Raw genomic sequence first — 23,999 nt, forward strand, 5'->3', positions numbered from 1 at the left:
TTTATAAAAGAATAGACTAAGAGTGATATTTGATCTCTTTGAAAAAGATGCATTTCAAAAAAAGATGCATTTGCCTTTATTCATTACATTAACTCAGGAAAATTGTATTACCATATAATGATCCAAAGAATATGGAGCTAAGATCTTTGACTGGGCACTTTCAAATCTTTCCTTTTTTAAAGAATCGAAGCCTCCACTCAACGCCCTTCACACTCCTGCCTGCTCTCCTCTGGACATGCTCTGGGTTATCAATATTCTTCTTAAACTGAGGGCCCAGAACTGACCACAATATTCTGGAAGAGATCCAATGAGGGCACAGTAGAGCGGGATTATCACTTGTCTGTTCCTAGAAGCTATGCCCCTCCTAAGGCAGCTCCAAACTGCATTAGCTGGGTTGGCTGCAATATCTTACACAGGCTTCACAAGGACCTTGAAGTCCCTGAAAACCCTACATGAAGAAACCAAGCTCCAGAGAAATTAAATGGTTTGCCTAAGAGTATACACGTAGTAAGTTCTGGAGAGGCATTTGAATCCAGGGACTCAGAATAACTTGTGAATAGCCCTCTAGAGAAAGAACTGAAAAATGGAAACATGAAATACATAATTTATATATACAGATCTATCTCCTAGAAGACTATGATGCAGGGAGAGGAGGGAAGGGTTGAGATCCTTGTAAAATAAATTAAAAAAAAAAAAGAAAAGAATCCAAGGCCTCTGACTTCAAACCCATCATTGTGTCTCCTGCAGTCTTTGAGTTGAACCCTGAAAGAAACAAGGGGTTCAAATGAAGCACATTGTGCATATGGCAGCCACAGTACAAAGGTATGAAGGTTGAAGATAATATGTCATTGAAGAAGAGCAGGTGGGCTGTTTGGAATGTACTTAAAGCAATACTCTTTTATGGATTTGTGATAGGCTTGTGATTAGGAAATGAAGTTGGAATGAGAGACAGGCACACTTTGATACCCTGATTAAATGCATTCCTATAAGATGCCTAGGGCAGCTAGGTGGTTCAATGGAAAGGGCACCCCAGACCAGGAATCGGGAAGACCCCTCTTCATGGGTTCAAATCTGCCCTCATGTTTGTTTGTTTGTTGCTCAATTTTAGTTTATTGGATCATCCCATGGTGAAGGGTTCAAGTCACTTAAGCCTGTTTGCCTCATTTTCCTCACATAGAACATGAGCTGAAGAAAGAAATGAAAAACAACTCCAGGTTCTTTGCCAAGAAAACTCCAATGGAGTAATGGAAAGCTGGACTGACTGAAACAACTCAACAACAAGAACATAAGATGCTTAAGTATAAAGCCCGTTTTCCCATGTGGTCACTATAGCTAATGACTGTGCCCAAAGAGAAGTCCAAGTTTCTCCTTGGAGAGGTTTGGCTGGGATCTTTTTCAAAGGAAGTCTTTAAGTAACATGGTGGATGAGGTTAATGCCTGCTCTTAGTAATTGCCCTCCCCTATCCACCCTAAAAAAGGAAGAAACTTCTTCAGGGACTAGCAGCAGTTAATAGATGGTTCTGATAAAGAGTTAAGTTAGGTTTGGATCAAAGGGAAATAATGTTGCACAGTTTAAGGAGATGGCTGTTTCTTTCACAATACAAAAAAAAGGAATTAGATCTCCTTATTTAGCTTTTATTTGTAAAGCTTAGAGAAAGAAATGAGACACAATTCTGCCCTGGATCTCTGGATCTTGAGTATTGGTTCCTTTGTTCTTTCCATTTTGTTCCAGTAATTTCTTTGTAACTCCAGTTTCTGATCTGTTTGTCTCACAGCTCCTCAGCTTCTCCTCCTTAGGGTCTCGTTCAAAAATCAAACGAAAAAACACACTAATAAATTATCCAGATACTTGTTTGAATAGGGCCTGGACCTGCTATTAGGGAAAATCCCTGATGAGAAAACTCCCTCTTAAAACAGGTCAGCATCTTGGTTTTTTTTTTTTTTTTTTGTGCAACTTAACGCCTTAGGAAGGTATGCATAGTACTGAAAAGATTGACTTGCCCAGGGTCACACAGCCAGTCAGTGTCAGATGCGGGACAAGTTTTCCTGGGCCCAAAGCCAACTCTCTTTCTATTACATCATGCTACCTTTTTCCTTGCTTGGATGGTAGTAATGGTGATGATGACAACAGCTAATATTTCTATATAGCTTTGCATATATTATCTCATTGGGTCCTCAAACAGTCCCGTGAGGTGTTTTCTGTCATCCCCATTTTACAAAGGAGGAAGCTGAGACTGACAGAGATTTGCCCAGAGTTACATAGTCCAACGACATGTCCAGAGTTAGCTCACAAATGTCTGACACCATCATTAAATTCTGGTTTTCCTGACTTCAAGGCCAGTGCTCTATCCCCCTCCATAACAGTCTCCACAACTGTGAAACCAGGAAGTTGGACTAGATGGAATGTGAGGTCTAGTCCAGGTCTAAAAGCTAATTCAATATGTTTTCTTTTGTAAGTCTGTAAAGTTTTAAAATCCTAAGCAGCTGAAGCCAGGGCAGAGATCCTTTTGCATTGGCAATGCTTCCAGAAAGAGTTTGTTATCTTTCACCAGGAGTGGAGCATGGGAAGCAAATGAAGTACAGGTAAGAGGTGAGTGGTGGTGACAGAGAAGAACACCTTGGTGACAGAGATAAATGACCTCAGTTGCACCCTGAGTGCTAGTGAGACCAACCCTGGAACCCACCGCCATCAAGATCTCAGTGTTCAGACATCAGTGATCATTTACAGCCAAATAAAATACCATCTTCTCCAGAGAACCATCTCTGATGCCGCAAGGTAGCAATGACCTCCCCATTTCCACTAAAGCTTCATGTAACTTTTGTTTTTTAATTTTCTAATGCTATAATCATTTAATATTGTGATTTACTTCTGAGTTAATGTCTTACCCTCCCAGTTCCAGAATACAGACACCATGCCATTTCTAAACTTTGCATCTCTTCCAATGTTTGGCTCATAGTAGATCATGAAGACTTTCTTGATTTGATCCGAATTGGATTAATTTTCTGGTATATAAATACATCAGCAGGAAAACTTCCTGTTCTGGGCTGCCATGTCTCAAGGGTGAGATAGTCTCCACCTTCTTCACACTTATGCTGGACTCAAAACTTAGACCCAAAATGATCTGTTCATAGAATAGATTTTGATGACATTTGATGACATATTCCTCACAAATATAATTGGAAGGGCGGTGTATGGAGGTGGGGTGCCGGGTGTAGGTCTCTGATTTCATTATTAGAAGTGACTTCTAATCTTAAAATCTAAAAATCCCTCCACTGATGAAGGCAGGCAACTCATTTAAAACTGAGAAGTTAAATGACACCCTTGTTAATGCTGTTAATATATCAAAGGTAAAACCTGAACACAGGTCTTCTGTCTGTAAGTCCAAGATTCCAGGCATTTTACCATGCTACTCCTGACCCCCGAATATACACAAATATAAATTTGCATGTATGTGTGTATGTCTACATAGACATACATATAGATACATGTATACATAACATATATCTGTACTTACAAAGAAATGTTTTTAAAATTTGTAGGTACAAAAGTGTTTAAGAAATATGTTAGAGGAGCATTTAGGTAACACAGTAGATACTGTGTCAGGCTTGGAATCAAGAGGACTCTGGTTCAAATGTGGTCCCAGACACTTCCTAGCTGTGTGACCCTGAACAAGTCACTTAACCCCCATTACCTAGCCCTTACTACTCTTTTATCTTAGAGTTGTCACAAAGACAGAAAAGTAAGGGTTAAAAAAAAAAGAAATGTGGAAATCATATAAACCAAAAACTACATGATCTGGCTGAACTTCCTGCTCTAATACAATGTGAATTTTCAAATTAATTAAATCTAATTTTTCATATTCCTTCTAAATTATGAATTTTGTGTCATAGAATTAAGGAAGTTATACTGTTAATTCTATTTCAAAAAGGAGGAAACAACTTATGGGTGTATCTATATATGTTAGAAATAATTATATATTTTTAGATGTTTTTTAGATTTAGATTTTAGATTTTAGAAATAATAGAAATATGTTAGAAATCTGAAATAAACACATCCCAGGGAAGAGAGGATAGTAGAGAAGATGTCAAGAACAACCATAACTCCTGCTGTCCCAAGGCGCCAGCTCCATCACTTCCAAATCCCTCTTTCCGTTCTCTGTGTCTGGGACATTAAGCACAGTGGCCAGCATGGCCCAAGAAGCCCGTATCACAGGGAGCTCACATCCACAGACTCTCCAAAGGGAAAGATACCTTCAACTCAATGGTAGCAGTGCGGTCCTATGATGCAGTCCTGCTGATCTCTCCTTTTTATCCTCTAACACCATGCCCTTCCATACAAGTAAAACCAAGCTAGGGCAAGCTGGGAGAGAGACTGGTGCATCCATTCAGGCTACTTGCTGACTTCAACAGCTGCCCTGTCACCCCAACACCTGCCTTCTTCCTTGTTTTGCTAATGATAGGACTGGATGAGATTACAATGCAGACCATCTGGTTGACTCCTCACTGATCTTAATGATGGTCAAAAATTCACCATCAAGTGACTGTGATGAAATACTATTGCATCATAAAATAATGGTGCAGACAGAGGCAGCTGGGTAGCTCAGTGCATTGAAAGCCAGACCTAGAGAGGGAGGTCCTGGGTTCAAATTTGACCTCAGACACTTCCTAGCTGGGTGACCCTGGACAAGTCACTTAATCCCCATTGCCTAGCCCTCACCACTCTTCTGCCTTGGAACCAATATACAGTATTGATTCTAAGATGGAAGGTAAGGGTTTAAAAAAGAAAGAAAGAAAAGGTACAGAGGTTCATTTTTAAAAGACATGGAAAGACTGACATGAAGTTATAAAGGATGAAATGAAGAGAAGCAAGGGAACATTCGATATAGCAATAGAAATATTGTTTGAAAAAATGACTTATGCATATCTCCCTCTGGAGAAAGAACTGAAACAGAAATAATATACATTATTTATATATATGTAATGTCTTCATATATATATATATATGTATACATATATATATCCTTTTGTCAAATGATGTTTTTTCTAATGAGGAGGGGGAAGGGGGGTGTTTGTTGGTTGTCTCTCGAACTGAGGATGACGATTGTCTTTGTGCATTTTTGTTCACAAAGACACTTGTGCATGAAGATTTAAGTGGAAAAGTCGATGCACAGAGACAGTCCCACTCTCTCGGCATTGGAAGCCTGGGTCCATTGGCACAAAAAGTCGTTACACCTGGAGACTTCCTCAGCTGCAATGGATGGCCATGTTGTCTTTTGTGCTCCAACACGCCCTAAGCACTCCACAGTGCTTTGCTGCATTGCCATCTCAGCCGTTGAACCTTCTTGTTGGTTTCTTCCGCCTATTCCGCCGAAGCAGTCTTCACATGCTGAGTGAGCAAAGCCCTGGTTCACCAGGGGTCGATGTCGACCCGATGGCTACCCTCACAAGGTTTAGCCGGCCTGTCAAGCTGTTGCCTAGGGTGTGGCCGCTGCCGCATGCTAGCAGCTACTGGGAGCCACAAGTGAGAGCTGGGTGTCAGGTGAGGGTCAGTGGCTAGAGAGCTGCCCTAGAAGGGCACGACAAGCCCTACCAAAACCAGTTCTAAGCCATCATATCAAAAATGGCTAAAACACAAATGGGGTGGGCCTTGTCTTTCCTCATATATAAAATGGGAATAAAAATATGTGCACTAACTCCCCTTGCATGATTGTATGGGAATGCATTCCTGTAAACCTTAAAATTTAAAAGCTTTCTAGAAATGTGAGATATGTTTTTATTCTGACTGTTATCATTTGGCCAAATAATCCATCACAACAGAGGCTGACCATGTGCCTTCGGGGGTGCTTTTCTCCCACACCCTTTCCAGAATAATGTTCCCCTTTAGAATATAATTTCTTTGAGGGCAGGGACTGGTTTTCTTTTTCTGCTTCTACTTGTATCCCTGGCACTTAACACAGAGTCTGACTTCTAAGTTTCTTTTCAACAGCTCATTCAGAACAGTTTTCTTGCTGCTTGAGTGTCTCTTTTTGAATGATACTATCTATCATGTCCTGATTTTTCTACATCTCTTCCTTAAGATCCACTTTACACAAAGTGTTTTGTAGCTGCCTTCTCTATTAATATTACCAGCCCATTGGTTGAAGGAGGTGCCTTTTCTGGGTGTAGGAGACACCAAAAGACAAAGCAGTCCCTGCCCTCAGTGAGCTTAGGCTATCCTTGGAGGAGGGAGAACACACATGCCCTGACCAGTAGATTTGAAATATAAACAAAGGCATAAAAAGTAAGTTTAGGAAGGAGAGCAATATTAACAACTTGAGAGATTTTTTTTTAAAAAAAAGGTCTTCTGTTGGAGAGGGGCACTTGAGCTACATGTGAAAAGAAGCTAGGGATTTGCAAAGTTGAAGATGAAGAAGGAATCCATCCCCAACAAAGGCATCACTTGTAGGTGTGTCAAGGGAAAACAGAGGTTCTTAGAAGGGGAAAGGTAGTAAGAGGAAAAATAGGAATTAATTAGGTCAGGTAAAGTAGGTATAAAACAGATTGCAGAGAGCCTTACAGAATCAGGCTGAGTGTTTTGTATCATATCCTAGAGGAAATAGTGAGCCATTGACTATTTTTGACTTAGGGTAGTAACATGCTTGAAATACCACCTACTTCTTAAATCTTTGAGGAGGAGCAAGCAAGAATGTATGCAAAGTGCTTTTTAAATCTGAAAGCATTATAAAAAACTAATTATTGCTATTATTTATTTATTTTAAGAATGTTTTGCTAATCCTTTTCTGGGAAGAAGTTACTTTGGTTTAAATGAAAATTTATGCCTAACTTTAATTTCTACAGTCTTATAAAACTCTGGGTGTATAACTTGCCTTGAGAAAAGCTGGCTTTACCCCAAGATGCCTAAAATATATAAAATATTATCGGACAAGGGAGGTAGGAAAAGAAACAACAATTTGGATCCTTTTTAAAAATACTGCATAAAAGCTTCATCATTCAGCACATTTTGCTTTGGAATGGCTGTGTAATTTAATTCAAATGATTCCATGTAGAACTGCCAATTCTTTTCCCTCATGACTAGCTCCAAACTATTACAAACTGCAGTCAATTTGCCCTTACAGAACCCTGGGCACTTGGGGTTATTTTGGATAATCATTAAAATGTCCACATCCACCTAATATGAAAGAATCAATTCGCAGTTAACTCTGAAAAGAAAGAGCAAAAATGCCGCCAATAATTTTGTTGATTGTAAGACATGGCCAAAGTGAAGAACTCAGAGAAACTTGGTAAAATTTATATGAACTGATACAGGGTGGAAAACAGAACCAAAAGAGAGCTATGAGAACTGAACTATAAATGATAAGAACAGAAATTGGTGTTGGGATTTCACTCATATAGAGAATTCCAGAATGAGGCAGTGCCGCAATGCCACAACACCCTCCTCTTCTGCCAAGCAGGCATTTTCTCTGCAACTTACAGTCTTACAGCAGAATGGCCTGAGGCACTAAAAAGTTGGATGACTTATTCATGGCCATACAGCCAATATATATAAGAGGCGATTCTTGAACTCAGATTTTCTAGACTCCAAGGCAAGTCTTCTATGCCCTACCCCATTGCCATTGCCTTTTAATATAAATGACAATATCACTAAAAGGAATTTCCAACTTTGAATGGCCGGAAGGACCCATTTCATTTGCAAAAGCTGATCAATATCTTTGTAGGCAGAGTAGCTTTTTTGATAGAGAGGGACCATTTTTGTGGAATCTGGCCTCTGCTGTCAGTCATGGTCTTCCTAGTTTCATTGTGCTTATTTAGATTTTGACACAGGGTCACACTTGATTTTTAAAAAGTGTTATTAATGCCTTTTGTTCCTGTATTACAGTCATTTCTGGAAATAACCCTTACTCTAAATCCCATGGATCCTCCCTCATAACAAAGGAAAATAGCTTGCTGAAATGTTTTCCTTCAATAAAAAAATGTGTTGGAGAAAGGGAGGGAGGTGTGGTATAACTATCACGTAAAAACAAAAAGCAACAATAAAACATTTTTAAAAGAACATAGAAATAAAAATCCTTCCAAGCCAATGTTTATTTGCCTCACAACCATGACAACTGTTGATGGAAACTGTACCAAGATAGAAGAAATTGATACAAAGGAGCGATGCATATTTTTATCTCCAATCAGCTACCCTCGCCCATGTGTGGGCATGCTCATGTGTAAGTTTAGGAGACCGGAAGGAAACAGGATGAATTGTGGTCTTTTTTTACCTCATGGAGACCCCATTTATTTTTTCTGCATTATTACAGTGAATAAAAATTTGATCCCTTGATTTTGCCCACCTCCACTGTGGAGGGGAGTGGATAGGGGGAATTGGGGGAATGGCTAAAATGACTGGTAAATTTTTTTTTTAAAAAGCAACATTAGAATCTAATCAACTGTCAACACTAAGTCAAACATAAAATTGTGACCTACTTCTCCAAAACCCAAGATAACAAAGGCACAACTGCTTGGCTGACTTGTGGCATTGATCACGTTACATCTCTCCATCTATTTTTTTTTGTTACATTTTTGATGCCCTTTTTTTCCATCACTTACATTTCCCACTGTATTCCTGCCCCACAGACAGTAAACCTATATAATGAACAAATTTAAAAGTTACACAAATTAGTAATACATAACAGTTAACATTTATAATAACAGTGATACAGTGGGAAGAGCAGCTAACCTTTACATAGTGTTTTAAAGTTTGCAATGCGATATATAGAGATATATCTCACCTTTGATCTTTTCAGAAACCCTATAAAATAGGAGCTATTAGGATCTCTATTTTACAGATGAAGAAACCAAGACAGAGAGGGATTAGGTGACTTATTTACTTAGGGTCATCAACAACCCTGAAAGGAAGGAATTATTATTATCCCCATTTTATAGTTGAGGAAACTGAGGGAGGCAGTAGTGAAATGACCTACCTGGGGTCCCACAAGTAGAGCTGTATTCACTGTGCCACCTAGGATTTAAACTCAATGGAACTGGGGGAAGCTAGGTGACTTAGTGAATTGAGAGTCAGGAGGTCCTAGTTTCAAATCTTGCTTTAGACATTGATTCTAGTATGGAAGATAAGGATTTTTAAAAGTAAAAGTAAAAAATAAAATCAGTGGGCCTAGGTTTAAATTTCAACTTTACTAATTACTTTGGGAGAGTCATTTAGCCATCGAAAGCTTCATTTCCTTCTTCCTACCTCAAAGAAGTGAGGAGTCAACTAATTTATGTAAGATAGCTGAAAATCCAGAAAGCACCACCTAAATGTGAGCAATTAATGTTATTACATAGACAAGAGTTATAGGCAACTAGGTGATACAGTGCATCTTCAAATCCATACTTACTAGCTGTGCGACCTTGGGCAAGTCACTTAACCCTGTTTGCTTCAGTTTTCTCATCTGTAAAATGAACTAGAGAAGGAAATGGCAAATCACTCTAGCATCTCTGCCAAGAAAATCCCATGGAAAAAATCCATTGGGCCATATAGAGTTAGACACAATTGAACAACTGAGCATTTAATGAGCCCCTACCAATTGTAGATACATTAACAAGACCCTTGTCAAAACTGACACAGGTATGAAGAAACTAGAAACAGCATTCTGATGCTTAATCTCAAGAAATAGTACTGCTTTCAAAAAATAGAATAATTAAGGTAGTTCTGCCCTCAAAATTATGTAATCCACTAAAATGTTTTTGGGGTTTTTTAAGATTGAACTTGATATTTCAGTGTGTAAGGCAGGGGGTGAGGGAGTCATCTTGATCATCTTTCATTCTCACCTTCTAAGAGTGAAAACTGACTTATGGTCCTAGAGAACTTCTGGGCTTTGGGATGGTAAAGGACTTGCCCAAGGGTTGCAGGCAGGGTTTTCCAGATTTTCCTTGACTCCTAGGATAGCTGTCTCCATACTCTTAGTCACTATATCTATTTACACAGTGCATAAAGGGGCCTGTTCTAAATAGAGTTGGAAACTCCAGATCATAGTAAATTAAGAAGGTTCTCCTTCAGTTGACAAAAACACAATCGATAGTCAATTTATGGGTTCAAGGGACCTTGTAAGTTATCCAATCGCCTTATTTTAGAGATAATAAAAGGAAGTCCAGGAGAGTTCAAGGTCATCTTCCAAAGGTCACACGGGCAATAAGTGGTGACCCATACTTGAAGCTGGGGCTTCGGGCTCCTAGTCCTCCATATCCTTTTTCTTTTCTTTGTAAATACATTTTATTGGCATATTTTGTACATACAATTGCCCACTGTAGCCCTCTCTCAGAGAGCCCATCCCATATAAAATAAAAAATAAGTAAAAAGAGGATGTAAGACTCAAATGAGATCAAGTATGTTAAAATATTTTGCAGGTAAACTAGGGGGGAAATCAGTTATTAATATAATATTTCTGTCTTTTTCTTCTTCTGGCCTCAAGTATCTTATGTATCATGGCTGTGTTTTGTACTTTCCAAGGAATAGGATTGGGGGTTCTATTTACTAGAAGGCTAAGTCTATGAAGACCCAGTAATTCTGATATAGTTCACGCTGTAGTCAGTCCAACAATTAGTGTGGGACTCTACTCCATCATCCTAAAAGTAGGTTTGGGAATATTATCTGAAATTCTGAGATCCTTCTTTAACTAATAAAGAAACCATTGGCTAAATGCCTAAAGTATCCAGAAATCAGCAACTATAAGGAAAGAAATTTACCTTCTTTGCTGTGAGCCTACAGATGACCACAATAAACAAAGCACTTAACAATAGTTAAAGGCAGCTCCTAAGTAATGTCCAAGTAAAGTACAGAGTATATAAAGCCTTTAGAATGGATTCAGAAGAGATTCCCTATGAAAAAGACATCACAATAGACTTTAATTCACCATAGAGAAACTTGGGAATACTAAAACAGAATTGTGTCTTTCAAGTCTAAAGGTTGGTCATGAGGAGAGATGCATAGGATTCGGGGGGGGGGGGGGGGGTGTAGCGATGCACCAGGGATGTTCATCCCTGGAGGGGAAGATCACAGATTCATTGTAGTATGGGAACACATGAAAAGCATCAACTATAAAAAGTTTTTCTCCCCTTCTCTCTGGGACACAAAAAAATGAAACAACAGATAAGGAGGGAAGCAGAAGGTTAGGGGTGTTTGGGGCTTTAGTTCGGTCTGGGCTATATTAGAATTGACAGGTCTTCATAGACTCTACCTACTAGAAACAGAAATCATCCATTACCTCATGGAACTTATATTCTTCCTTCTTGAGAAGTAGTATCTCTTTCTCTCTCTGTCTTGGCCTTTTTCTATCTCTTTCTCTCCCAGTCTCCCCTAAACAACCCTGTCTTTTTACCCCATTTCTAAACACTTTGCAGAAGGCAACCAATTCACTTATGACCCCAGAACACAAAGTTATACCACTCTTGAGATCCACTTCTCTTATGTGTTCACATCGGCCAGACCTCTAGGTGCCATTTTCTATTTAAGAACTCAAAAGATGAAGTCAAGCCAGCAGAGTCTTTATTTTCTGAAACTAAGCATGCTGAGTCAAAAGCCCACAGGTAGCCAGCCTCTCTGCATGGGTAGTTTCATCCAACCAGGCTCTTTTTTTCTGATACATTTTTCTGAATTCTAGCCCATCTCAATATTTGAAAAGAATTCATCTCATCCAAGGGTGCTCCATTTGGGGAAAGATGAATAAGCAGGCACTTCCTCCTCCCACAGCTCTGTTTCTCATGATTACCCTGCTCTGGATGCAAGAGCAATGTCACTGAATATGTCAGTTAAGAAAAACAGATTTTTTAAGGGGATAGAAGGTAAGAAATTGGGCCCATATTTTAAAAATTTGGATCAATTCTAAACTCTCTTTAATGTACTGTAAATTACTCCCCATCTATCCAAAGTTCCATATTCTATAAAGCCATTCTATAGTCACCTGCACCACTTTTTTTCTTTTTAAGCATCAGAAATAATTTCCCGACATTGGGACAATCAATTTAAATGAGACAACAGAATATGAATGAGTAAACAAATTGGATTTCTACAGGGACTTTAAATCTGGGAGGAAGAGTGGCCAGGTTCCTCAAATGTCATTCCCTTTATAATAGTAAACTTTTCTAAAATCCTGGTCTCTTTGTGCCTTCCTTCCCCTTCTTCCCCAACAGCAAGTATGTTTTGTTTCTAAAACCACTGCTTTCACTCAGAAATTACAATTTTTATGAATCATTTTAGATCAGACAGTGGCCTCCAAACCTTTAAGTGGAAAAACTTTAGTTCTCCCACCTTCACACCAAAGGGTTTTGGCAAATCCAGCCAGCATACTAAAAAGCAGACATTTCCTTGCTGACAAAGGACCGTATAGTTAAAGTTTTGATTTTTCCAGTAGCAATGGATGGTTATGAGAATTGAACTCTAAGGAAAGCTGAGCACCACCGAATCAATGCTTTCAAATTGTGGTGCTGGAGAAAACTTTGGAGAGTCCATTTGTCAGCAAGGAGATCAAATTGGTTGATACTTAAAGAAATTAATTCAGACTACTCATTGGAAGGGCAAATACTGAAGCTGGAAGCTTAAATACTTGTCATATTTAAATATTCTCATTATGACCATATAATGAGAAGATGAGACTCTTTGAAATAGATTCCAATCTTGGGCAAGATTGAAGGCAAAAAGGGAAGGGGATAGTAAATGGAAACAACAAACATGAACTTGAACAGACTTTAAGAGATAGTATAGGAAAGAAGTGTGCTATGGCCCATGGGGTGAAGGACTGAACAGCAAGCTCCAAAAGAAAGAAAAAAGGGATGAATCAACAAGCATCTTTTTTTTCAACAACTCAAAAAGTCAACAAGAAATTTAAGTCCCTATCAAATATCAGGCCCTTTGCTAAGAGCAATCTATTCAAAGAAAGGCAAAATCAATTCCTGCCTTCAAGGTGCTCACCTTCTAAGGGGCAGCAGGAGATAACATGCTTACACATTATATATATATATATATGTGTGTGTGTGTGTGTATAATGTTACATATATACACATATAGGGTATACATGATGATATGTGATATAAGCATATAAAATATGTATAATTTTAAAAGGACATATATACATACACAACATACATATATACATATATTTACAATGAATTCAAAATCAGCTCAAAGGGTAGTTGAGAGGGAGCTGAGAGAAGAGAAGATAATTATTATTGAATCTTGAAGGAAACCAGGGCAGCAGAAGCAGGTAGAGACTAGGAAAGGGGGCACTCCAGGCACGGGCCTGTGGACAATCAGTGATAAGGTATAAAGAGGGAGATAAATCTCTCTGCAAGTAATAGAAGCATAGCCAGTGTCATTGGACAGTAGAATACCTGAAGAGGAGCAAAATATAAAAAAGAGCCAAGGGATGATGGCTTTAAAAATCAAACAGGATTTTTTTAAACATTGAATTAACAGGGAACCACTGAGTAAGAGAGTAACATAATTAGACTTGTACTTGAGGAAGATCACTTTGATAGCTGAATGAGGGACGGTCTGAAAGGGGGAGAAACTTGAGACAAGGAGACTAAGCGGAGGGCACAGTCTATTTATGAGGGCTATAGATGTTTCTAAGGTAGAAATGGCAGGACTTGGCAATGGATTGGATATGTGGAGGGGTGGTGGGATGTGGGGAGGTAGTCAGACTAGATAACTTCATTTTAAAACCTTGTTTAAAACTTCAAGTACTTGGCAGCTACCCAAGATGGCGGTACACATGCCTGCTCCATCTCCAATTCTATCCCCAAAAGATAGTGTAATGAGGGAGGGACTGAGGTGATCCTAATCTCATCTCCTTGTGGATGAAGAGAAAGGTAAACACCAAAACTGCTAGTCATCCCTGAACACCCCATATTCCCCAACTCCCACACATCTTTCACCTAACTCTCACTTGTGTCTCCACTGCAGCAACCACACCATGGCAAAACTGTCTTGTCAAAAAGGCTAAACCAGATTGAAGGTAACAAACCACAAACCTATCAGTGAATTGGGGGGTGTCTACCTCAAGATGGTAAAGACTCCTCCTAGAAGAATGGATGAACAAGAACAATCTGTTCCAATAGCTGTGAAGGTGGATGAAGTTAGGTGCTGTGGATCACTTACGAGTTTGGTTAGACATCAGAGATGACAAGGTCATCCAATGCAACCTAAGCCATCACCAGTTGTCCTGCCTTTTCTGTTGCCACTGAAATTCAAAATCTCTGGAAGAGAAAGTGAGGCTGATAACTTTGTGTAACTGAAGTGAGGCTGATAACTTTGTGTAACTGTGCCTCTCTTAAATACAATTCACAAACATCCTGTGGGAGTTTACTTTTCATATGCTATTTAATTCTTATATCTAGGTTCCACTATTTAATTCTTGTATCTAGGTTCCAAAGTAGAAAGGCCTCAGTTCCTGTATGTGAGGGAGAATCCCTGTATATTCTCTGTGTCTGGGATCTGGGTCAGAGCTAGAAGGATTTTAGAAGCTATCTCATTCCACCTTGTCATTTACAAATGAGGAAATTGAGGTCTAATCAGTTAATATGCTCTAGTTCACACAGGTAATAAGCCCTCTTGGCAACAAAACCACTTTTCTTTCCTCTATGCCAAGTGGCTCCAAAAAGACTGAGAAATATACTCTGGTATAGCTAAATATTTGGGAATAATTATTCACTTGTTTCAGTCCTGCCCACTTCTTTGTGACACTATTTAGGATTTTCTGAAGGTACTGGAATGGTTTGCCATCTTTTTCCTCATTTTCTAGATGAAGAAACTGAGGCAAATAGGGCTGTGATTTGCCCAGGATCATACAGCTTCTAAATGTCTGAGGCCAGATTTGAACTCAGAATGGAGTTTTCCTGATTCTAGGTCCAGCACTCTACCTGCTGCACTACCTAATTGCCTTGGAAATAACTGAAAAAAAGATATACCTCCCAGGTCTCAGTTTTTTCATCTGTGACATGAGGAGGGATGGCAACCTACATGACTTGAAGTCCTTTTTAAGTTAAAGTTTTATGTTCCTATGATTTCTCTCAAAAATTCTGAATTAGTAACATTCAAATGAGATTTACTGTAGCCATTTTTGATAAAGTATTAGAACAACACATAGTGGTTACGAGTGCTGACTCTTGTGGAGATAGTCTAAAGCACACAATCTGGAAGGAAGTTCTAGCCCACACAACCAATGCTTGAGTGGGAATTGACAAAAGTAAAATGGAAGTCAGCTGTCTCTCTCTTGGTACACTAGTCCCTGCTCTTTGGGAAAGGAATTGTTCAATTTCTATATCTAGATTAACTGCTTTTTACCAATCAAATTTAGCTAAGAAGTTTTCATTGCCAGCCTGAATTTCTAAAGGACTGGATGATAAATCAGTTAAATAAAAAAAGTGGTCATCGAGGGCTTTGGGGTATAATGCCTACCATCAAAGTTATGGGGTGGTGATTTTCCTTAAAGGTCCCAGCATCTGGGATAGGAAATGTTCCCTTTACCAAAGAAAGTAAAAGAAAGGAGAAATAAGTTTTTAGCAAGATTTTAATATAGGTAAAAAAGGCACTTCAATAGAGGAAAGCTAGAACAATTTATTCCCTTTCTCAATATCTGTATTCACTCAAGATGTCTTCCCATAAGAAAGTCAGCCCCCGGGTCATAAAAAGAGTATTCCATCTTAAGTAGAAAAACAAAGCAATGGTAACTGGGTCTACCGCTGATTCAGACACTTCATATATCTAAGTCCATGGGGGAAGTCAGTTTACATCTCTAGGCTCAGGTTTCCATATCTGAAAAATGAGAGGGTTTGAAATGAATATCATTGAGGTCCCTCACAGCTTCCCGATGGAGTCAGTAGACTTCTATCATCAACATATAATAAAGGAGAATGTGCTAGACCTGGAAACAGCAGGCTGACATTAGAATCCTACCTTGAGTGAGGCTCTTCATTTGTCAGTCTTAGTTTTCTCATCTGTAAAATGGGAAGGATAACACACAATCTCAAAGGGTTGTGGAAAAAAATCACTTTTCAAATTTTAAAATGCTACATAAATTGTGTTATACGATGGGGTAGAATATTAAGACTGGGAAACAAAATGAATGTTTTCCAATGGGATGGGGGTAGGGAGTGAAGTTAGATGGAAGCATTTCCCATGGAACTGGGCAAGCCTGCTAAGTCTTCAAGGAGAGTCCTCTAGCCCCTTGCATCCCTTGAGGATGCACAGCTCCTCCTCCTGGAAGCGATAGTCTCTTCTATTCTACTTATGGCACCCAGAGTGGGTCTCTTCCCCGATCAATGTCCCTGGCTCAATCTTCAGTTCTCTTCTCTTTGGCACAATATGGGAGGAACCAACCTAGCAGGTTCTTGTGGTTGTTCAGTTGTTTCAGTACGGTCTAACTCTTCATGACTTCAGTTGGAGTTTTCTTGGCAAAAATAGTAGTGGTTTGCCCTTTTCTTCTCTAGCTCATTTTACAGATGAGGAAACTGAGACAGAGTTCAGGGGCTTGTCCAGGGTCACACAGGTATTGAGTATCTACTGAAATTGGTGAAAGCCAAGGTGGGATTGAAACCCAAGCCTCCAGAGTGCTCTTTCCTGAGTCTCCCAGCACCCTCAGAGGTAGGTATAGGAAGGACTCACACTACAGAAACTTCTGGGTTCTCCTGCAAAAAAGCAAGCAGTCTTTTGTTAGTTTTCTCCTTATTTTGGGAGAGCTTAAAGCAACCAAAAGGTTGCTCACTTGCTTCAAAAATCCTTTACCATCAAGGAAGGATAAAAAGGAGAAATTTATTGCCAGAAGCCAACAGGAGACATTTTGATCTAATGGCTAATTCATTTAAGAATTTGGAAGAATCTGTCCTTTGGGCTACATTGTGACCACCGGGCAAGTTACTTCCTATCTCTAAGACTTAGTGACCTCAGCTGTAGGCATCTGATTAGATGATCTCTATGATTCTTTCCAACTCTAAATATTGCATGTGATATTCATAGATATGGCCAGGATGTGATGGCATCACTGGAGGGGAAACCCTATCAATGACACCACAGACCTGTTGAATAGTTAATTACTTGGTAAGAACACATCAGAGAAGTAAAGGTCTTTGCTGAGGAAAATGGTAGGAGATTGATTCTCTGATTCTCTCTCTCTTTCTCTGTCTCTCTCTCCTTCCTCTGTCTCCCCCTCTCTCTCTTCTTCCCTCTCTCTTTCTTCTTCTCTCCCTCCCCTTTCTTCCTTTTCTGTCACTGCCTCTTTCTTTCTGTCTGTCTGTCTGTCTCTCCTGTCACTTACTCCTTCTTAGCATGTACTAGCATTTGATTCAAAAGTGATTGTTACTGGAGTTCTCTTCAGTCTGTCTAATTAAAATCCTGGCATCATGGCATGTTCCTAAGACTAGTCACCCTTGCATCTGAGACCACCCCAGAGAAAGACACTGCCAAGCACTGAGCAGTGATGCTCTCAACACCTTGCAGTCAAAATCAAAATCACTACCTCTCGCTTGAGCAATGCAGACTGGGCTGGGTATTGTCACGGCAAGCATTTTCCAGGGCCTGAGTGTTGAGAGCTTTCCCCTTCATTGGCTGATGAGCAGAGAGAGCCTGATGATTTCATGATGCAGTAGCAAAACAACGTTAAAGATAACAGAGGGCATTTTACAGAAAGAGAAAACACAAAATAGTTGGGCTCAATCCACCATGTCTGACACATTAGGGGCCAAAAAGAAAATCCATTTCATGGACTCCAGTTGCAAATGAGATGACTCTGTGCTGGGAGAGGATGTTTATTGAACAAAGCTTTTACCTGTGGTTGCTGCTTAATTAAACTAGCATGATTGCAGGAATAGATCTAAGATGGCCAATTTGATTAAAGCATATATGACTCTGGGATATTTGTGCTGCACCTCTAGGGAAAGCTAGATGGTGCAGTGGATAGTTTGATGGACCTGGAGTTGGGAAGATCTGAATTAAAATCTAGCCTAAGACACTTGTGACTCATGGCAAATTACAGGTCACCCTCAGTTTCTTCAACTGTCAAATGGAAATCATAACTACTTCTCAGGTTGTTGTAATGATCGAATGAAATAATATCTAGGCACTTATTAATACTAGTTCTCTCACCATGTGGAAGGAGTTGGGGAGAAGAGGAGACATTCATAAAGAATATGTGTGTTATACACATTCACACACACATACACAGACTCTGGTAGATAGATTTCTCGCCTTCCTTAAATGATTATGAATATAATTGTTTATATACTGCATTCTTACAATAGAATATAAGCTCTCTGAGGCCAGGGCCAATTTTTTCTTTAAATCTCCAGTGCCGTATATATGGTAGATACTAAATAAATATATGTTGGATTGGCTTGAGTGATATCTTCTAAACTAGATCTTCATCATAGCATGGCTGTAACACTGGGTTCCTGAGGACTCTTCCAACAAAAGATACCCTCTTGCAGAACCTGTCAAATTCCCTCATCTGTAAAAGGAGAAGGTTGGACTAGGTGACCTTCAGGCACTGAGCTCAAAGCCAGGGCCCTCTGATCCCAAATTGGAAAGATTTCAAGGACAGATCTGGCAATGGAGTAGACTTGTTTTGTCCTGGAGCTCTGAAACCACACTGCTAGTTTTGGAGAAGCTGAGCACTAGGTTGGTGTCAAGGGATGAATTTTTTCAGCTAAAACATTTCTTAGAGACTCTGATTCGCATGGGTGGAGGAGTAAGTATACTAAGGACGGTACATTTTTGCTACATGTAGATATCACATACATTATATTAGAGAAGGGGCTTGTCCAGGTTCACACAGCTATACATAGCATTCTAGGAATATTGGAATGAGTTTTATATTTGAGTGGTAATGTTTATGTGTATGTATGTCTGTGCATGTTTATATGTATAAACAGAAACAGACAGAGACAGAAGAATGAGGAAGAATGAGAAAGAGGGAGAAGGAAGAGAGGGAAAGAGAGAGAGAAACAGACATGCACACTAAGAAACAAACTGAAAAGAGAGGGAAAGAGTAAGAAATACGAGAGACAGAAAAGAGAAGGGATGAGTGAATTATGAAGGAAGAGATGAGATATACAGAAAAACAGAGATACCATGTTAATATGGCATCATAGTGTCATAAAGGCTAGACAGTGTGAAAATTTAACACAAGTCTGTACCCCTTTCTTTGGCACCCCAAGACAAACTTTAGATTTTAAAGAGGGAGAAAGTGTTAATATTAAGATGGAAGTTAAAAGTCTGCTTCTTACTCCATCCTCTCATTGAATAAGAATGCAGACAAATCCTGTCGTTTATCTGTAAACAAGCTTCTCAAGATAGTGGGGAGAGGAAAGATTAGAGAAAAATGAACATGGGAACTCTGCAGTCTCTCTTAAGGCATGACTCCTGGCATCCAGAAGACCCTCCTCTTTCCCAGAGTAAGGTTGGAGTCCTCCCCTCTGAGGAGCTTCAGAAAAGAACATCCAAAGGGCATAAATTGGAGTACTGGATGGAAGTAGGAGCTTTTCCCCAGTGAATCCAGAGCCAGAAAGCTTGTGTAGACTCAAGCTCTTGGAGGAGCTAAGGGAATGGCCAGACAACATGTAGTTGGTGGTCTTCTCTTTCTCTGGCCTGCTTTTATTATTTAATAAATAATTATGAATTAAGATGCAGTCTCCAGAGAATATTTAATCTTAACAATGGTCGGTCTTGAGAGTAAGAACACCTTGGGTTCATGTGTCACCTTTAATGTATAGGGATCTTCTCAAATCTGGGGTCAATCATTTAATTCTGGGTTCCCCACACAAATCTCTCTGACTTTCTGGCTATGAGGTAGAGAACAGCTGTACCGGTACAGATTTTTCCACACCAGAAATTCCCTATACAGATGAAATCACAGTCCTAGACAAAGTATAATCGTATAATTGTAAACAAGACCAGGAAATAGGGGGTTTAGAGGGTAGAGCAATGGAGTTGGCCATATTCTAGACTTTTCCAGGATGGCAGGCACATGGCATATGAACAATGTTGGCATCCTCATATCCTAAAATGATATATCACCAACTCATCATAATGACTGCTGATAGTAAATAAATTTTAAAATAGCTCTGCCCTTAAACCTGTGAATGCTATGGTAAATATTAAGCTTCTTAGAGTATTCCCCAAAGACTGGGTCTGGCTTTAAATTTCTCTTACTCGTTTCAACATTTTTAAAAATGGGTAATTTAAAAATTCATAGAAACATGATGAGCAAAAAGACTGAAAAACAAAATAAAACAAAACACAGGCCTCTTAGGCTCACATTTTCTCACTTTAAAAAATAAGATTCAAATCCAACTAAAAATAAAATACAGTATAACAACAATAGTGGACATTTACAGACCACTTTAAGGTTTTTTTAACTTATACTTTATATATATTATCTCATTAGATCTTCAACTATCTCTGTGAAGTTACAGGTGTAATTGTACTAATTTTATAGATGAAAAAACTGAAATATAAGAGAGGTTACGGGATTTACCTGAGCTCACAAAGATAGAAAATTTCAAAGGATAGACTCAAAATCAGGCCTCACCTACCCTTTTACAAAAGCAGACTATCATGCCAATTCTTTTCTTTAATAAATACTCTATATTGGTTCTAAAGCAAAAGAACAGTAAGAGCTAAGTTTTTGCCCAAGGTCATTTAGCTAGGAAGAGTCTGAGGCTGGATTTGAACCTGGAACTTGCTGTCAATTCCCTAAGCCACCTAGCTGCCCGTACCAATGCTTATCTAGTAGTGAAACAATCAATAAATTAAGAATTGAGAGGATTCTGCATTGTTGGATTATACATCAATCAAAACAATGATGATATATTAAGTCAGTCCTTGAGAAATGTTTACTATTATGCTATGCCCAGTCATGACTAATAGGATAATATTTCGACATAGAATTTGCTTTAAGATGATGAATCAAAGCAATATAACTTATAAAAAAGGATAGTCCCCACTTATTCAGCCCATTGACTTAATGATAAACTATGGCTGCAATTAAGTTATGTATGTTAAATTTGAATAATATTGGAGTCTTATCCCCTCCTAAACTGGAAGTTCCATTAGAATCATAAAATTTATATCTCCCCTGGAAAGATATTGGTGTCAAAAATGAAAACATTTGGAGTCATTAAAAGAATTTCACAATTCTCAAAAGGCAATCAATTATCCCTCCTGTTTAATTCTTGGCTATCTCACTGTTCATTTGCAGTGTAGGTTGAAAATGTGTGTGTTGGGACCTGGTGAAAGATGGGATCTAGAGCATATTCCATCCACTATATGTCGTAACCTAGACAACAAAGCAGTGTTCTTCTGGAGAAGCTGAAGGACTCTGCTTCAGAAGACACTATAGTCTCAGAGAGAGTGAAGAAGAAAAAGATAGGGTTATGGGAGGGGAGAGGAGACTATTCTAAGCCTGTAACCAGCCTTCCTCATTGGAGCAAAGTGGAAAACTACATCTAGCTCAATTGTGTGCTGAAGAGAAGTCAAATCTCAGCTGAGACAAGGAGAGATGTCTCAGACTACAAGGTGGTCTAAAAGAAAGAACATTTGAGTCCAGGGTTCTAATCCCAGCTTGGATACTTAATGCTTCTGTGTCATGGAAGTAGGTAATTTCACTTCACTGAGACTCAGTTTCCTCATCTATAGAATGAAGGAGTTGGAACAGATAATCTCCATGGACCCTTTAGTCTCTAAATTTGTGATCTAGGAAGCCAATGGAAGCTGCAAGGTCAAAGCAAGTTATTAAAGTTATTAAGTTATTAATAAGCAGTTATTAAGCTCTTACTATGTACCAGATACTATGCTAAGTTATGTGAATAAAAATATAAACAGAGAGCAAGTTCCTCTTCTCAAGGAACTAAAAAAGTTTTGGGGTAAGTGGGTAGAAATATGCAGAGGGGTACAGTAGAGAAAGTCCAGAGGGTTGGGACTACAGCCTGGAGAGGAATAAAAGACAAGGCTGGCCTAGGTATCCTTCTTAAAATGGAGGTTCTAGGAGAAAGAAGAGGCCACAGAGGCAGAGGATAATTCCAGTGTGAGAAGTACAGGGGTCAAGTGAACTTACAGGGTGAAACCAGTGTGACTCTGGGGCTATTGTAGGCCAGGGATGACCAGGCTAAGCCAAGCAAGGTTTGACTAGAAATAGAATTGATTAGAATTGAACAAAAATGTTCAGAGTTAGAGTAAAATGAGATGCCCCATAGTCCACAGAAGAGTGGACAGAAGATTTATTGAGGAAGAGATGTTCATTAAGGACAGAGATACTTCAGATTGTTAAATTTATGATTTGACTGAATATTTAATTGGTTGCCAGGGATTTCATTACTAGTTCCCAGAATGAATTACTAAAGTAAAATGGAATTTATGGTAGTTTATTTTAAAATAGAGGGAAGAAGGAGAAGGGAAGAGAGAGAGAGAGAGAGAGAGAGAGAGAGAGAGAGAGAGAGAGAGAGAGAGAGAGAGAGAGAGAGAGAGAGAGAGAGAAAACAAGAACGAACACGCGCTCCAGCTTCATCTGAGTCAGGTAGCAATTCTAAGGCCCCAGCCAGGGGAAAGGAGCCTCGGGATGATGGGCCTTTCCGGGAGGGCTGACACCTCCAGAAGGCCAAGGAAGGAAGTCAGCCTTTACACTAACCACAGGCCAGTTCAATCAGCAAGATTCTTTATCAGCCATCAACTCCAGCAGGCTCCACTCCAAGTGTGTCTCTTTCAAACTCCACCTGTCCCTCTTCATTCCAAGTGTCTCTTCACTCCAAGTGTCTCTTCACCCCAAGTGTCTCTTCATTTTAAGTCTCTATTCACTCCAAGTGACTCTTTTCACTCCAAGTGTCTCTTCACTTCAAGTGACTCTTTTCACTCCAAGTGTGTCTCTTCACTCTAAGTGTGTCTCTGTGTGTCTCTGTTTCCACTTTTAAAGACCTTTTTCTCTTGTGTCACTTCCCCTAAATTTTTACATCTACCAATCACAGCCAATGCTCCACTCCAGTACTGCCCACTCTTTCACATGTGGGTCACAGACCTCCCACTCAATGTATGAAATGGGTATTTACACCCTTTTGTGGTTAAAAATCTAAAATGGGTAGATCTCCATACTCAACTTTAAGTACTGTGCTTACATTTTGGGTGATTAAAATCTAAAAATAGACAGGGAATTACAATTTAATCTTCACAATAAAGGAAGAGCTAAGTACCTTCATTGTTATAATCAGAGGAGAGCCAAATCCAATCTTCACAAGATATGTAATCCAAAGCCTGAGGAAACACTCTAACCCTAGCTATTTATATATCCAGATGTCCAGGAAACTGAATCAAGCCTTAGTGGTTGAACTTTAGTTCAATGAATCAACTAAACTCCAAAGCAAATGTTTATAACTTTTAAAAATAAAAACTAGGTGAGCTTAAGAAGAAAAAAAAAGAACAAAGGCAGCTAGGTGACTCAGGGAATTGAGAGCCAGATCTATGGGAGGTCCTGAGTTTAAATATGGCTTCAGATATATCCTAGCTGTGTGACCTTGGGCAAGACACTGCACCCCAATTGGCTAGTTCTTACTGCTCTTCAGCCTTGGAACCAATACTTAGTAGTGAATCTAAGACAAAAGATAAGAATTTTTAAAAAAATTATAATTGGTACCTGGTAGAGGAAATCTACTGATCTACTACATATCAAAATATATTATTTGATTTACTATATTGTTTCCAAAATAAGTTATGTGTTTTTCTTCTATCTGATTAAAACGAGATCATCCCAATGGAAGAATCTTTGATTTGGCCAGTGTGCAACTCCAACTCTCACCCTCATGGCATATCGTGACCCACAAAAATGTGACCATAAAATAGAAACTCCTTTCATTGATTTAGGAGGGGAACAGGTAGGGAACTGCCTGAGGTCAGTCAGCTAGTAGGTTCAGAAATAATAATGATGAGGGTGGTGATGGTGAAGGTAACTAGCATTTATCAAGGTGCTATGTACATGTTATCTCAT

At 39.2% G+C, this 23,999-nt stretch overlaps 1 protein-coding gene and 1 long non-coding RNA gene across 3 annotated transcripts in view; both read right to left on the minus strand.

The window, feature by feature from the left end:
• The window catches only part of RNF150 (ring finger protein 150), a 359,371-nt gene that overhangs the window by 261,737 nt on the left and 73,635 nt on the right, over positions 1 to 23,999 (minus strand). The window lies entirely within an intron of this gene.
• LOC103094352 (uncharacterized) lies at positions 1,615 to 22,407 on the minus strand. Its single transcript, XR_468830.3, has 2 exons — positions 4,252 to 22,407; positions 1,615 to 1,800 (listed from the first exon to the last, which is right to left on the minus strand). It is a non-coding gene; the product is annotated as an uncharacterized LOC103094352 (long non-coding RNA).

Source organism: Monodelphis domestica, chromosome 6 (genome assembly GCF_027887165.1).
Source record: "Monodelphis domestica isolate mMonDom1 chromosome 6, mMonDom1.pri, whole genome shotgun sequence".
NCBI lineage: Eukaryota > Metazoa > Chordata > Mammalia > Didelphimorphia > Didelphidae > Monodelphis > Monodelphis domestica.